This window comes from Cetorhinus maximus, chromosome 20 (assembly GCF_964194155.1).
Source record: "Cetorhinus maximus chromosome 20, sCetMax3.hap1.1, whole genome shotgun sequence".
Lineage (NCBI taxonomy): Eukaryota > Metazoa > Chordata > Chondrichthyes > Lamniformes > Cetorhinidae > Cetorhinus > Cetorhinus maximus.
Window position 1 is genome coordinate 40654512 of NC_135898.1, and position 16646 is coordinate 40671157.

Genomic DNA, 16646 nt, shown 5'->3' on the forward strand with positions numbered 1-16646 from the left:
TCAATATTCAACTCTACTCTGATGAAGGATAAATCTCCTCACTGCAGAATTGAGTTGACTTCATTATCATGCCCATTCTCTAGTTTTGTGCTGTCATTAGAAAATATATTTTCCTTTCGAATACAAAGATAGTTTTACTTTTATTTTGTCCACACCAATATGTTCAATGGTTTCTTTTATTTGCAGTACTTAATGTTTTTGTTAGTGTTGTAAATGAACATCAGATCTGCATGTTAATTCTGCCAAATTTGACATGCATTTTGAACATATTAAATATGACAAACTTACAGGCCATGCTAGGATCCTGAATTAGTTCAACCTTAGTTTGAACTTTGATCCTCTTCTGCACAGCCCCACAAAAAAAATTGCTATCTAATTTCCCCATCAGCTATATCACCAGCTGGAAGTACACAGTGCAAGTTCCACCCAAGTGAGTCCTAAAACAGTCAACCTGGCTCAGTGTATTAGGTCTGCACTTTTCATACCAGCCAACCCTAGCCAATCAGCATTAGGAAGATAATATCAGCCACACTGTTGGTGGGAATGGAGTGGTATGTCATAGTCCATCATATTTGGGGTGCTACCACCCAAATTAGGCTGATTGGGAGACTTCAAATTCCCTTATGTGGATGACAGTAGAAGAAAAGCAATTCCCAACATCCACAGCCTAGGGCCAGAATTTTGAGTTCGGCATGCGGACTTGGTCGGCAGGTCCAGAAGCGGGCGGTAAACGGCCTGCCGTCCGCGCCAGCCCCCGACCGTGATTTCATGCTGGCGGGCCAGTTAAGGACCGCCGAGCGTGAACAGCGGCTCCCCAATAGTCAGCATGGGGCGGACAGGGTCCAATGGCGACCCAGCGGCCGGTTTAAAACCAGCATAGTCAGGCCCTGGAAGGCTTCCGGTGAGTAAGACATCTTTGGTGTTATCAGCAGGAGATATAAATGGGGATTCCAATGCAGCTGCAGATGTCAGGCAGGAGGGCAGGTCATGTGGGCACTCAGCTCCACAGTTTTCTGATGAGTGCCTCACGGTCCTCTTGGAGGAGGTAACTGCCAGGAGGGACACCCTTGTCCCTAGAGATGGAAGGAGAAGGCCATGGCACCTTACAAAAAGACCATGGGACGAGTTGGCAGCGCTGGTTAGCAGCCATGATGTTTTGCATTGCACCCGGGTCCAGTGCTGCACGAAGTTTAATGACCTGCTGCACTCAGGAAGGGTGAGTACTGTGTTGTCACGGATCAGCGTGTTGAAGTGTTAAGGGCTGGCCATCCCCCCATGGAGCTCAGGGGTTTAGAGTCTGAGTGCCAATTGTCAACGAAGCCGGAGCTGGCCAAGTGGGTGAGCCCTGGCTGCTTGGACTGAGTGCCTTGCGGCTCAAGAGCCACGACACAGATGTTCCCTAGGTAGGGTTGGCCAGGCTGCAATGGCGCTCCAGGTAGAGAGTGGACTAATCAATGCTCATCCATCCTTTCAGGAGAAGATGGCCCATACCAACATTGAAAGGTTGTGGACTGGCGGAGGTTCCGCTAACTTCATAACCCTAACCAGGTACAAGCAGGATGCCTTGGAGTTAGAGAGCCACCACGCACCTCGGTCAACCAGCTACAGAGAGGCTTCGGTGTCAGACGAAGGTAAGAGTGCAGTGCACAGAGGTGAAAGTTTCAGATGGTGCAAACATTCTTGTGTAGTCTCATCATTGATGGGAGCCCCAAAACTGGAGTCCCTATTGATCATTGAAAGATATTGGCACTATGATACAGATCTCCATTGTCTCACCAGGGTGCCTGGCATGCACAGTGACAGTGTGATGATTTAAACTAATGACATGTCATTGTTCTCCCTTAGGTTTGCCATCACGCATTCAATCACAGGACCCTGAAGACCCACCCATGATGCCAGAGGACTGCTAGGCTCCAGATACACCTGCGTCACACCCGCTCTTTGAACCAGGCACCAGCGCAGATACCAGCACCTCAGTGGGCATTAGATCTTTGGCTAGAAAATCGGTGCACAGCGATGAGGGCACTTAACAATTGCTTGAGGTGCAGGTGGAGGCAGAGAGCGCCCAGGGTGCCGGCAGGTGGAGGTCTGCTGGAGACCAGGACAATGCTCAAACGAAAGCAGATGATGAGCCTCTGGAGTAATCCATTAGGCAGCAGAAGATGGATGTCCTTCAAGATGTATGGGAGGATCTGGCAGAGATCCATAAGGGTCTGCGTGCTATGGCCTCCGTTATGGAGGAGTCCATGTGGAGCATGAGCACTGCATTGACCATTATGGCCGAGCACACTGCCTCCTCCATTGAGAGAGTGGCGACTCTCATGGAGAGGCAGCTCCAGGAACAAAATCAGAAGTTCCTGGGGTTGCGCTCGGACCTGCAAACCCTCATACCGGCACTGTCCTCAGGTGGTCAGTGACCCTGTGGGAGATGGATGAGGCACTCAGTATCCCAGCTAGGTGCCCGTCCATTAATGGTGAGCAGAGAAGTCCAGAGCGACCTCACGTTGGTGCATGAGCTGCCTGTCGTCTCTGCGGGCTCCTCTCAGGGCACTCCGGATGACAACAGCAGCTCCTCCGCCCATCTGCCAGTGACCGTGGCATCTGATGAGGCTGTGGCAACTGGAGAGATGCCAGCGTTGGCACTGTCTGCTCCCTCCCAGGCGGGGTCAGCACAGGCTCCATGGGCCAGAGGACAACCACCAAGGTCATCAAGGCCAACAAGACAGCAGACTCAGCAGGCTGTCTCCAATGCCAGTGCCAGCAAGGGGGGGACCAAGACGTAGCACTCGCAAACGTAAGTTTAAGGCACCGTGAGCACAAGAGGGACTGGTCACGGCTGACCTTCTGTTGTGCAATGTTTTGTTTATTTTAACTGGCCTGGGGTTGAAAACCAGAGAAGGTTTTGTTAATTTGTTTTGACTGTCAACATGAGATAAATTTTCTTTTGTCGTAATGGCCTGAATATGCTTCACCTTTTTTATTTAATGTGGGTACACCAGTATGTAATGCTGGATGTGGGCGGCTGGAAATTTTTTTGCACAGGCACTGTTTGGACTTTGGGGTCAAAGGAAAGGGTTTTTTCAGACATCCGGGATGGAGGGTGGCAGCCCTAGCATAAGGTGGTAGCACTTATTTGGCAGCCTAGCTGAAGGAGCGTTGGATCAAGGCATGCCCCTGCCTCCCTCGAGGTTACCGAGGTCTGCCTTCATGCCCTCAGCGTTCTCCTCACCATGTTCCTCTTCTGACTCGATACTGAATACATTGTCGATGGCCTGTGCAGCTTCCTCCAGTGGGTCCCCCCTTGCCAGTGCAAGATTGTGGAGACCGCAGGATGCAACCATGATCAGTGACACCTGCTCTGGGGGGTATTTTAGTGCTCCCCCTGAACGGCCCAGACATCGGAAGCAAGAGCTCAGAAGACCTTTGGTCCTCTCTATCACCGCCCTTGTGGGGGCATGACTTTATTATAACGCTGCTCTGCCTCTATTCTTGGGTGGTGGAGAAGTGTCATAATCCCTTTTCAAAGGATAGCCCTTGTCACTCAGCAGCCATCGGCACTGAAGTGCCTCGGCACCTGGGAGTGTCTCAGGATGTAAGCGTTATGGGAGCTGCCAGGGTACCTCGGACAGCCTTGCAGAATATGCATCCTATGGTCACACACCATCTGCACATTCATGGAGTGAAATCCCTTCCTGTTAACGAAGGCACCCGGCTGACCCGCTGGCACCTTGATATTCACATGTATGCAGTCTATTGTACTCTGGATGCAGAGAAACACAGCAATCACTGCAAAGCCTTTGGCTCGCTTAGCCTAGCTGGCCTCATCTGTATAGAAATGAATGAGTGTCAATACCTGCCTGAACAGAGCTGTCATCATCTTGATGCAACTGTGAACAGCTGATTGGGAGACTCTACACAGGTTCCCCACTGAGCCCTGGAAAGAGCCGGAAGCATAGAAGTTGAGGGCCATTGTGACCTTCAGAGCCACTGGCATGGGGTGTCGGAGGTGATCTCAGGCCTAATCATCTGACAGATGGAGGTGACTATTTCCCATGAGAGGCAGCGCCTCCTTCGGCACTGCACCTCAGACATATTAAGGTAGCTGCATCATTGCCTGTAAACCCTGACAGCAGGAAAGTGGCGTCTTCTGTGACCCCTTCCGCCTTGGTCTGCTAGCTGGCCCCGCACCCCCTGTGCCAGTGCCTCTCCTCCTACAGGTCACTCCCCTGGAAGCTGCGTAAGTACACCTGGCCTCCTCCCCCTTCTGCCCCTTTCTCCCTCAGAGGAGGAGATGCCTCCAGCGGAGACCACAATCCCCATTGCCAGGGTAACAGAAGGCTGTCTGATACCTGGAAGGGTCCACATGGTCTGAACTCCCCAGGGTCATTGGAGACACCAAGGAGTCCTGAAATGAAGCCTGGAAATGCTAACAATGAAGCCCCGAACAGAAATGAAGCTGCCATATAGCAATAAGTCACCAGCAGCAAACTATCTACCAAACTCCTCACTGCTCACATTGGAAATGCTGATGACTCTTTTTATCCCACCTGCGGATGAGGTTTTGAAATTGTCGGCTGGCCGCCTGCCCATTTTGCCTGTGCGACAAGCACGAAATCGCACGGGCAACGGAAATTCAGCATCAATTGGCTTTTTAATGGACTTAACTGGCCTCTTAATTAATGGCGGGTGGGGTTCCGGCACCTGCATGCCCCTGCTGAGTGAAATATTGCGCGAATGTGCAATGACGTTGGGTCGCTCATCCGATGTCATCGCGCGCTATTTTACATTCAAGCGTGTTGGGCTCGCGGCCGCAAAAAATTCTGCCCTAAGTGTTGTATGAAGCTGGGCGACATGGGCAGGGTACCACTGGTCTGCCATTGCCTGTGGATCTATATAGCATTCAGTAAGAGGAGACAAAGGCAAATAAATCAAACTTGGCACGTTAAAACTTCTATAGTTTTATTGAGCATTTCTGAAAATTCTAACCCAAAATGTTAGCATTCTGTCATGCTACAATTTCATCATCAAGCTTTATGTTGAAACCAATTAAATGCAACAATTCATTAAGGTTCTTATATTGAAAAATAACATAAATCAGGATTAATTTGGACTTAAAACTAAATAGGCATTTATTTTATAACTGCATTATTCGTAAACTGGTACCTTAATGATCAGACTTAAGAAAGAAGTGTTCCATCTTAGTTACAGTGGGTCAACCTCTCTTCTGCCTCTTAAGATTTGAATAGGACTACAAGACTGTTGCTTCACAAAAATAAATGGTGTGTGTTTTTCATTTATTTCCAACATGCGCTTGGTTTTGCTTAGCTATCTTCCATACTAATATATCCGTTTCTTACCTGTTCATGTGCAAACTATTTCCTTTAAACCACTTTTGGACTCAACTTTTAGGCATCAGTAAGTAGTCTAAATATGTGGCATAGAATAACTAAACTAGAAAAAGTGTATTAGTTAGTTTCTCAAGTCAGAAAATTGTAGCTAAGTAGCAGTGGTGATCATGAATGATTTTAGCTATATTCAATAATGTGCAGTATTTTAAGTAGATGATATTCCTTAGGAGAATAACATATATAGCTGCATATTATTGTCATGGTCTATATAGAGTCAAAACCTCATTATTACAAACATTTTGTTATCATTAAAGTAAATTTGATCAGAAATGCATTCCAAGATTTGAACTTCCATACTGGTTGTAGTAGAGTTTCAGCTTAGAAACATTAAAAAAAACAAGAGGTTGGAACAATTGCATTTGCAATAATGGGGTTCCCTTGCCTAGCTTCTTAGCCTAGATAACAATGTTCTTACATATTTCCTTACACCTGATTATCTTCTTTTCTTTCAAGTCTTTTTCTTCTCTACCATTTTCAACAAAGCAGGGGAAAAATGTCTGTTTTTGAAGATGGAGATCGGCAAAGACATTTGAGCACACTTGCTTCCCGTGCTATTGAGGCTCATAAACAATCCACTGTCAATGGAACATTGAAAAATAGTCTACCAAAGTCTGAAAGTAGTATCACATATTTATCAGATGAGAACCCATTAACTACACGGAACCCTATATATAATGCCAGTGTATTTACATCTCCTGAAAATTGTGGCCTGTCCCATGATAAAAAGGGATCAGTTTTAGCCAAATCTTCACCTAGAAGAATAACTTTGAAAGATGCATTATTTAAGCTTCCAGCAGAGGGTGGACATCGAGCATGGACGTTGCCCTCTCGCATTCATGGACATCAGATATGTAATATCCCGCATAGACCAATTATTATGGATCCTGTGCAGTGGGAGAGGAAATTGTTTAAAGAAGAAGAGGGGAAAACTGAAAGTCAGTTGAGCGACATGAATACTATTATTAAAGATGATAATATTAAACTAACTGTTAAACAACAAGCAAGGCAGTTTGAACAACAAGCCTTACAAGAAATGAAACATGTCAAAATTCGAGATTCACTGATGAGCAGAAAATTCCCTTTAAAAAGCAGAAGTATGGTTGCAGTCCCCCCAAAGTCATCAATATCTACATCATTGCATCATCATCATCATTCTTCCTCTTCTCTTGCTTCTATTTCTCTGGCTTTGGATTCTGAATTACATTCACCACCCCCCATTAACTCTGATCATTTGGGAATCTATGAAGAGATTTCTCCTCCTCCAGATCGAAAAGCATCACCTTCTTCTGTAAGGAGCGACAGTGACTGCAGCTTATTTACACAGATATGCATCTCAATGGAGTCAGGCAGTGAACTATTGGAGAACGTTCCAGAACCTCCAACTATTCCTCCTCCTCCCCCCCTTCCTCCGCTCCCTTCAGCTTTGCCTTATCTTTCCTTGCCTACTTCCCATTACCCTCCTCCTCCTTCACCACCACCCCTCCCTCCTCTTCCTCCTCCTCGCACTTTATGTATTGCTCTGTCACCTTCACACCGTTCGCCACTGCCTGCACCTCTTCCTGATCTTGCTGTTTCATCATCTTCTGCTCCTCAGAACCGAGCTCCACAGAGAGAACTAAAAGGAATATTGAAACGTATCCCGAATCTAGCAGAGATTGAAAAATCTGTTGCCAACATGCAGAGTCAAATAGATAAGAGCAGTGCTGTGTATAAACAAATCAGCAAGGTTAAAGCCACAGCTGAGCCACAAGGACAAGGGATTGAATTAGTATCTAGGCCAAGTGTGAATGGGCAGAGTAGTTTGCAATGTGTTGTGCAAGAACTTGAAAAACGCTTTCCATCACATTCAAGCTTGTTGTAATGTCTGACTATTTTGTTTCACTATTCCTAACCATCCACTTTTTAATTTAAACTGAAAATTGTTGCTTACATAAGTAGGTTGACGTTTTACTGATACTGCATTTGATCACATATCAGTAGCATCTGCATCATGCTATCAATTAGTTAATAAGAATGAATTGAAAATATGCAACAAAAAGTAAAAGCAGACAATGAATGGCACCCATAATAGATTGGTCAAAGTGTTGATGTCTTCAAAATATATACACCATGTCTATTAGTGTAATATTATTTTCAATTTTACTGAGTTGCGGTTTGAATAATTGTCTGTTGCCTGAGCCCTGTAGGACCATTTAATTGATTCATGCCTTTTAAACCATGTTCTAGGTTATGTAGCAGCATTCTCTGGGCCAAGAAATATTTCAGCATCCATCTCCCCTTTCACTGTGTGTAACTTCAGGAGGGCAGAATGGAGGGCATTGTGCCAGTTTAACAAATGAGTTTCACCTTATCCAGATGTTTAATTTGAATTCACTTTATGTCTCTTAAGAATTGTTTCCATCCATTAAACAAGATTTGCTTGTTCCTTCATATCTTCATTTACTTATTTTATTTAGACAGTATGGCAAGCAAACTGTGCACAGTGTAGGCTGTGCCAGCCAATCCTTGCTAGTAGTTCATGCTCCAGTAATTTTACTCAAGAGGGAAAAGAGTGTTAGATGTCTCTAGCTAAAGGGTATTAGCTTCCAGATGGACAAACAAGTTAGCTTCATAATAGCAGAATTCAGCCTGACTGATTATTTAAACCTGTACTAAAACCTTGATTGTGGCATAATATCCATTTTAACTTTAAAATATTTTGTAACCTTATACATGTCTCTTTATTGAATATAAAGTATTAGTTTTCACAGGATTTTGTAACTATTTAGTGCAGATTTCAAACTCCTGCTGTGTTTAAAATGATTGGTTTTGGTGAGAAGATATACAAACCTGCTGAGTGAATATGCAAAAGAAACCACATTAAACTAGTGAGAGGGAATTCATATGATGTATTTCAGTAAAGGTGAACTGTAGTCACTTAGCTATACAGGTTGAGAATATAGATAGCTTGACTAGACCAATAATTACAGGAAACTGCAGTAAACCAGTAAAATTTAGGTTTAATATTAATTACATTTTTTATTTCTTTTAGCTATTTTTTTAATTAATTTTGATTTAGAGCCTTATTTAAATGTTAATATTTGATTTTAGGTAACTACATGCTTTGTATTTAATAATAAATTGTTTAAAATACAAGATGCAATAACAGGATTTAATTATTTAAAACACAGCATATCATACTGTTAATCTGTCATTGACTCCATTATTCTCATATCATGTAATAATAATACTACATATAGCTGATAAATAACATCATAAATACTTCATTGCGTGCTATTTTATCTTTTTTGTCTCTGCTAGATTTTCATTTTTGTTTCATTGTTCATTCCTGGTTATGATGAGGCCTTTCATAAATATTTATACAACAAATACAGAATAACATTTTCTTACAACGTACACATTTGAATTGTACAATTGTCGCTTTAATCCCTCCTTTAACAAGAAGACAATGATTAAGGGATTTTTCAATGGGTTTGCATTATTCAATTTCATCATCATTAATCATTGACTTTGATGGGAAAAAAAATCATGAATTCAAAAACTGTAGCATTGTGATTGGTAAATATTCAGAATAATTTATGTTCTTCTAAAACATGGAGCGGAATTTTCCGCTGGAAAATTCTGGACACAAAGTCTGCTGGCGGGCGGGAAAGTCGGTGTGATTCCTGCTGCGTGGCAGGACGGCTGAACATGTGCGATCTTCCACTGGTCAGCTCATTAATCGTGCATCCGTGAGGAGCTCAGCAAATTTTGTGGTGGGGTGGACAGGAAGTCACCTCATGGGGTCGAAGGTCCTGGCGCCATATTTAAAGGGCACCTAGGCAGCCATTTACTCATTGCAGGCCAGGAGCTCTGCATTACTCCTCCAGAGTCCTGGTGGCCACAGCTTGTACTGGAGAAGCTGGCAGATGGGAGCAGCCACATCCTGGGATATACAAGGGCACCTCCAGATTTGCCTTTTGCTCATCTCTAGATAAGAGCACCGCTATCACGCACCCATGGTTGGGCCAATGCTCGCTGTTCACTGGCCCATATTTGCCAGCGTCTTGACCTTCTAGAGGCCCTGCTTCTTATTGTTGCTCAGGCCCTTGCTCCTCCTGGCCCTCCGCCAACCAGTGACAGGCTCTCCTTCTCCTCATACGTATGTTCATATGTTCAGTCGGCTGAGAGCCATTACCAAGGCAAGGTTGCCTGCAGCCTGCATCATCGATGCCTCAGTGGAGGTGTAAATGAATTGAAGTGATACTTTTAGTGAGCGTGTCCTTTAGAATTTTCCCTCCATCTCAAAGCCAGCAGGCAAGTGCTAAGCCCTTGACCTGACCTCCATCTAGACATGGCATACCCACCCCACCCCTTCCAGTTGAAGGACATCCTGAAGGACTTGAGATGGGTTTTCCTCCTGATCATACGTGATTGCGCATGGAGACATTGCTCTTTGACCAGGGTGATGAGAGACATGTGCAAGAAGCCTCCCTTTGACACTATTGCACTTGCCTCCACTACCCTCGAGACTCTGTAGAAAGACCATCGCTTTGACAGCATAGAAAGACTAACCACATAAGCTCTTGTCAGCTATGGCTATTCATCCGGGAGGTAGAGGTTTGGAGTCACAAGTTGGCTGCTGTCCACCAGCTGTGCCCCTTGGAGGTATCCACCTCCCTCCCTCCCTTCACCCCTGCCTCTGACTGCAGCTTATGGCAAATACCACAGAATGAACAGCAGTTTCACACTTTGCTGGGATCTCGATGTTATGAGACCCATGGAGTCGGGAACAAACCTGCTGCAATGCGGCCTTCACCATGGAGAGAACACAAGTGAGCATCTTCGACATCCGGTTACCATATAATTATAAGGGTGTCCCTTTAGTCAGCCACTTGTGCTGACCTTGAACTCTACCCACCTGAAAAGACCCTCCTCCCAGTAGACGGATCTCACTGACTGACTACCTGCCTGACCAAGGTCAGTTTGGAAAAATGGTGTGTGTCACCTTTCAGACTCGCTCCACCACCTTCTACACTCCGCCTATCACTCACCAACTTGCCCCATCACCCTTGACTCACCCAATATCACCATTCCTCTCTCAGGTGTCACCCTTGAGCCTTCCACCATTACCCTGGAAACTATCATGATCCACCGCCACATGTCTTCCCCCATCAGAGCTGACACCCATTACCATCCCCATGCTCACTCTGACCCTGTCCCTTCCTGTTATCCAAGTCATCTGTCTAGCCCCCTCCATGACCACCCCCCAATAAGACATACACCTACCCTTTCCTGGACACTCCTCCCCCGCTTCTCTGGACACTCTTCCACCACCCACCTTCCCTGGACATTCTTTCCCCTCGCTCCCCTTCCCCAGACACTCTTCCCCCCACCCTTCCCTGGTAAGCCTGCCTCCTCTGTCCAGCCTTCCCTCGACCTTCCCCACAATCTCAAGACTTGTAATGCCACACACCTCTTCCCCAGCTATCTATCTCTTCATCCCCAATCCAATTTCTTACCCCTATGATCTCTTTCATCCCGCACAATCTCTTGCCACCCCCGCCCCCCCACCCCACCACCTTAAAATCCCTTCCCCAAAGTCTATCTCTCCCTTTCCCAAACTCTAACCCTGCATTCCCAACCCCATGGTCTGAGGTGGATAATTCGGAGTTAATAGGATTGCAATGACTTAAAAAAGAAAGCAGGGTGTAAAATAATCATATTTCCTTAAACATATGTATGAAGTCTTTATAATAGTTTTTCAGTATTTATTCCTGCTCTTCTTTGAATTCCCATTCTGTTAACAGCTATCTGGTTAGTGTTATGGTTTATTTATATGTGTGAGTTCTAGTTCATTTCTAAATTGATACTGCCTTTATGCAAGTTATAGAAATCTAATCATGACCTTCATGTTAAGATAGCGTGAATGTTTCACTCATAGGAACAGGCGTTTGTCTTTGAGCCTGTACCGCCATTCAAATAAACCTTGGCTGATCTGTATCTTAACTCCAACAACCCTCCTTAGTTCTCTTAATATTATCCTTAATATCATTGCCACCCTGTCAACACCTTTAGTCATCTTAAACATCGCAATTGCCGTTCAATTTTCTATATTCAAGAGAATGCAAGTCTAGCCTATGCAACCTGTCCTTGTAAGCTAACTTTTTTAGACCCATTAACACCCTGTTGAAGCTGTACTGCTTCCCTTCAAGGTCAATAAATCCTTCCTGAAGTACAGTGCCCGCTGATGTCGGTTGTGTTCAGTGGCGTGAGCGGACAATATGGCAAGAAGGCCAAAGATCGATTTCATGACATCGTGAAACTAGTTTACAATTGTCCACTCTGCCCGCTGATGGGAATCTCATTGTAATACATCAGCAAATCATTATAAGGCCTGCACCCTGGACTCTTCCCTCACTGCTAGATCGTCTTCCCACATCGGTGTTCACAACAGCATATACAAAGCGTACACTTGAGGGGGGCTGCACTTCCTTAGGGACTTCGAGGTTTGTTTGCCACCTTGCTTCGGTCAGCACTCGCAGTTATCAGCACCAGGCTTCACAGACAGCACCATATCACTTTTAGGATGGCTCACGGGTATGTCTCTACCTACCAGATCAGCCATTTGTGGGTGGTTTTTCAGCGGCTGCAGGGCAAGGGCTTGCTTGGGGAAGGGAGAGAAGTGGCCTCAGGCAAGGGAAGAGGCTGCAGGACGAGAGCTGTACTGGGGAAGGAGGGTATCCCAGGGTGTATGTGGGGGCACATGTTGATCTGTGCAAGTGGCCTCAAGATGGTGAGGGCTGAGGGGGCAGTCTCCAGAGGAGATGAGGCCAAATGGACATGTGAGGGTATGTGTGTGAAAATGGGTGGTGATGTCCCTTGAGCTGGCAGTGAGTGAGATACCAGTGAATGTGTGATGGGCTTGAGTGTGTGCATTTAGAATGATGAGATGGTTGCCATACCCTGGCTGCATGGATGAGATCATTCATCCTCTATCTGCATTGGATGGCCAGCCTCTTCTGTGCAACATTGGCACTGATCACCACTGCCATCACCTACCAAGCCGGAGTGGTAATGTAGCTGCACCTCCTGCAGCCAAAGCAGGGGTAGAGGACATCACAGTGGGCCACCATGGCATCCAAAAGGCGCTTGAGGGCTGCAGTCTTCCTGCCTTTCAGGGCCATGTCTTCTTTGCTGCAGTCCTGGGCTGGAAGCACTGAGCGCAGCCGTACTTTAAATGTGGTGCCTGGCGTGATGAAGTGGCAAGGTGAAGGTGTGGCAGGCGAATGAAAGCCTGCCCGCCATAGAAATGGCGTGTATCCTGGGAATGTATAAGTAATGCGGCGGGTTCGGCACGATACAGCGTGAAAACCCGCCATCATGGCCGGTGGGTAAAATGTTGTTTTACCTGCCCACTACCGCTCTTAGCGCAAATCTGGGATGATTCCGCCTGTAGCCAAAGTGAACTTGCAAAATGAAGGCTGATAGAATTCAATGTGGGGAAGTGTGATGCCATCCAGTTTGGATCTGAGAAAGACAAATATTTTCTAAATGGTGAGGAACCTGGGTTTCATTTTCAAATCTGCCACGTCTGCATCACTCATGCAACGCAATCTTCAACTGTTTGCTCCTTAATTGAGCTGGAGGAAAGCTTGCTGCCCAGTTAGTAGTGCTGAGCTCTACTGGGAGATGGGAAATACCTGTTGGAACAGGAGCATCAAAGGCAGGCGGCAGCCATGATGTGGAGTGCCACAGTCTTGCACAAGGCAAGAGGCAGGAATTTGTGGGGCCATAAGCTTCAGCACTCGAGAGAATTGGCCAAATGACCAGCCAAGCAATATTATGCCCAATCTAACAAAGTCCTGTTGGCAAAATTTTTGGGGGCTTTAAAAAAAGCCTTTGTAGCTATCCTCGTTGGAGCCAACTGCTGCGCACTATTGTACACCAGACTGTTCGGATTTGGTGATTTACGATTTGAAAATTGTATCATGGCTCATGTCCCATTACCAAGTTTCTCAAGAAGCTTAATGGGCCGCTGATTGAAGGCAAATAGGTTTCCGTGCCTACCTTCTGCCCTCCCTTTGAAAATTGCATCACATTCCAGTAGCATCACGATCCAGTGATGACGGCCGTGAACGCAATTTTCAATGTGTGCCTGGACCCCTGCTCACCCCCTCCATTCACCATTGAAAATTCAGCCCTTGGAAACTGTGGAGGAGCAAAGGGATTTGGGTGCCCATGAAAACAATCATTAAAATCTAGTGCACAGCTACAAAAGGTAATTAAATGTTAACCTTTATCTTAAGGAAGTTGGATTTCAAAAGTGAGGAGGCCAGGAAATCTTCTTCTCTGGAAAGTTATTTAACCCTTAGCAGGAATACTGTACAATTTCAACAGAATAATACAATGGCTTAAAGGTTTAACCTATGTCACGCCCATAAAGTTAAGCCCACAAATTTGTGGGAAATTGAACATTCTATTTTTTAAAAAAGAAACAGGGAGACTGGACAATCCACTTTATAACAAGATGGAGTCAAGGGGAGGTCAGGTGACCTTCCCCCCCCGCCTTATCTGTAAATATACATGCAACTGCCCAAAGCTGGAAGAAGCCTGCGTGTCTGGTCAGGACATTAAAATATAAACAACCTTTCTGGGACTTTCTATTGAAGAGACATTAAAAATCAATAGATCTCTCCTGTGGACTATTGTCTAAATGTCTACAGAAACTGATGTACAATTGCCACACAAACTTAGGAGCTGAAGAATGAAATTCCGCAGAAGGGGTGTAAAAGAAAACCACTGTATCACAAGAAGGTGCAAATGGCAGAGATTTAAACCTCTTTGTGTGTCAGTGCTAACATTGCCAGGGATCATTTTTGTGGACAATGGGAACACTATGGTCACCTGAAAGAAGACAGCTTATGATAACATACTTAATAACTTAATAACACACATCACGAGAGTAGAAACCAATTAGTCCAGGAGATGAAGAGACCACAGAGGGAAGAGATCCTACCCAGCAAAGAAAGATCCTGCCTAGAATTCTCTGACAAGCAGGGATGTGGGGAAATCCTTTTACCTACAGATTTGCAGAACCAAGCCAGATCTTCACCACAGGGGCCCATCTACAACTTCAACTGGAGCAAAGCCAGAAACCTACCATTGCAAGGAATAAGCCACTGTGAATTCATTGCCAGAAGTTTCCGGCTTCCACTTTGAAAGATAGACATAATAGTGACTTCTTGGACTTTTCTAAAAATCTCAGTGCATGCTACCTCTTTTACAATCACGTTTTCTTGTGTTTGTGTTTGTGTGTGTATGCCTGTGTATGTCTGAGAGAGAAAGTGCATGCTGTTATGATTGCATTCAGGTGTTGACAAATAAACATTAATTCTTTTTAAAACTTATGAGAAAACCTGACTTGTCTGTTCTTGAGAGTCATAGGACTCAAAGGGGTTAAAACATTTCTTCTTTCAAACACATCTTGTTGCAGTCAGTTGAGAGGTGGGGAAAAGGGGAAACCATCCTACCATCACTTCCCTGTCCATAACAACTTTGTGAGCAAATTGCATAAATTTGGCTTGTATTACATTGAGTTTGGAAAGTTCTGGGCTATTTAATTGAAGGAGCTAAAATAACTAAAAGATATAATAGGGAAGATACGGAGGGTTGGATATTAACTCCAAAGTGGAGGCAGTGGTGGGGCTGCACCCAGATAAATGGATTTGGCACAGATCCTGCTGATTTTAAAGGCAGGACCTGATTAAATTTGTTGTCTGTATATCCCGGTCACAGACAGCCAGATTGAGAGTCTGGCTGGCAGGCAAATGTGTCGGACTTTGGCACCAGGCAGCAGGTTGAGAGCAGAGAGGATGGAAGGAGCAATAGGAAACTTTGGAAGGATACAGAAGATTCTTGAGGACTATTTGAGGCCTCGTGGAAGAGGTTGGAAACGTTGGGAACGGGATGTCGGATTGCAGGCAGTTGGTGAAGTAGGTATACTAGATCGAACAGGTAAGAGGAGAAGCACTTCCCTCCTGGATCCAGTAGTCCTTACTTTCCTTTAGCCACTCAATTTTCCCAGGTGAGGAAAACTCAGCCAGCCAAGGTTACATTTAAAATTGTGGTTAAATATGAGGCATGCAGCCTCATTATCCAAGTGTCTGTTAATCACAGAATTGTTATGGTGCAGAAGGAGGGCATTCGGCCCACCATGTCTGCACTGGCTCTCTGAATGAGCACTATGACTCGGTGCCATTCTCCTGCCTTTTCCCTGTAACCTTGCACATTGTTTCTATTTAAATAGTTGTTTCGTAATACAGAACTTGAGCATTGCTGAAAAAAATCTTCGTCAAAGCTTTTTGTCTTGCACTCATCTGCACAATCACAAGAATACCAATGCCAGGGGAAGCAACAGCTTTAAACTATATGAGGAGAGAATGCGACTTTTTGGCAAGTTGACTCCCTTTCCTTGACGTACTAGTTGAGAAATCTGCCAAGGGGTCGCTACCATGGTCTATCACAAGCTTATCTTCACTGGTCAGTATATGTGTTGGGATTCTTATAGTTCCACATGCTATAAAATTGACCTTATCAGCAATCACGTAAATAGGACCTGAGCCATTTGCTCACCATGCAAGCTTGATACTGAAATTGGGTGTATCAAAGACATCCTGCTGAATAATGGCTACTCTGATCAGATCACTTCACTCTGTATATCGTACAAACTCATGAATGGGCCTAAGGCTGTCTCTTTCGCCCCTGAAAAGTGCCCAGTTTACCTCAGATTACCCTTGAAGGGCAAGGTATCTCAAATATTTGAGCAACAGGTGAATCTAGTTGTTTCACGCTGATACTATGCAGTAGCAACATGAGTGGTATTCGCTACTAATAGGATGCTGCCGTTAAGCCAAAAAGACATTCTGCTATCGCACAATGCATAATGTGATGTATGAATTTCAGTGCCAGTGTGATGCTAGGCTGTACGTCCCAAAGACTGGTGGATGGTATCAAACAGCATGTCCCTTCCACTGTTCTCAACGGGCAAGGTACAGACTGTAGCCAACCAGCCTGTGGTTGCGAAACTCAAAACGTAGTGTCCAACATTAGATGCGATTCCACGATTGGACAACATTTGCTAAATAATCCTCAGTATGATAAAAGTTATGCTGGAAACCAATTAAAAATTGTCAGTCAGTCTCTCAGTGTGGCACATTTGTGTGTACTGGAAGCTACATATATTAATACACAGGGCCC

General features: G+C 45.0%; 1 protein-coding gene across 1 annotated transcript in view; it reads left to right on the forward strand.

Annotated features, from left to right (window-relative positions):
* Positions 1-16646, forward strand: part of pcdh15b (protocadherin-related 15b) — a 1616824-nt gene that overhangs the window by 1534129 nt on the left and 66049 nt on the right. The window lies entirely within an intron of this gene.